We start from the raw sequence: 820 nt of genomic DNA, 5'->3' as shown, positions 1-820 counted from the left end.
GCCGCCGGCTGGTCCGCGGGCCGTTTAGGGTCCCGCGAGTGAGCGGTGGCGGTCCGGAATCCAGGCCGGCCAGGAGGCACCGCCAGGCGGATAGGCTTTCACGGAGGACCCGCCGGCTGGTCCGCGGGCCGTTTAGGGTCCCGCGAGTGAGCGGTCGCGGTCCGGAATCCAGGCCGGCCAGGAGGCACCGCCAGGCGGATAGGCTTTCACGGAGGACCCGCCGGCTGGTCCGCGGGCCGTTTAGGCTCCCGTAAGTTAGCGGTCGCGGTCCGGAATACAGGCCGTCCAGGAGGCACTGCCAGGCGGATACACTCTCTAACGAGCCCCGCCGGCTGGTCCGCCGGGGGAAGTGCGCCCTCTGGCGGACACGCCGTTGTAAATGAATGGGGTTTGGCACTTAGTGCATTTTTCGACCAGCGGCAACGCAGGCTGACGGGCGGCCGCTTCCACGGGCCGGTACTACTCTACGGAGGCGCTAGCCGCCTCCGGTGGGGGCCGTGTGATCTCGCTGGATGCCCGAGGACCTTCCGCGAGGCCCGGCCGCAGCTTTTACGCGCGCCCGGTCCTATTACCTGGTGGAAGCTGGAGGCCGGGGCTCCGCAGCTCGCCGCCCGGGGACCTTCCGCGAGGCCCGGCCGCAGCTTTTACGCACCACCGCTGCTATTCTCTGGCTCCGGCTTCGTCCCGGAGGGTGCTTGGGGAACGGCGGCGCACACCGCGAACGGCCGGTGGCGGTCGGCTGGTGGCGGTCGGCTGGTGGCTGTCGGCTGGTGGCGGTCGGGGGTGGCGCTTGGGGATGGCGCTTGGGGATGGTGGCTGT

Source organism: Syngnathus scovelli, unplaced genomic scaffold, assembly GCF_024217435.2.
Source record: "Syngnathus scovelli strain Florida unplaced genomic scaffold, RoL_Ssco_1.2 HiC_scaffold_488, whole genome shotgun sequence".
Lineage (NCBI taxonomy): Eukaryota > Metazoa > Chordata > Actinopteri > Syngnathiformes > Syngnathidae > Syngnathus > Syngnathus scovelli.
Note: the sequence above shows the minus strand (reverse complement) of the source record.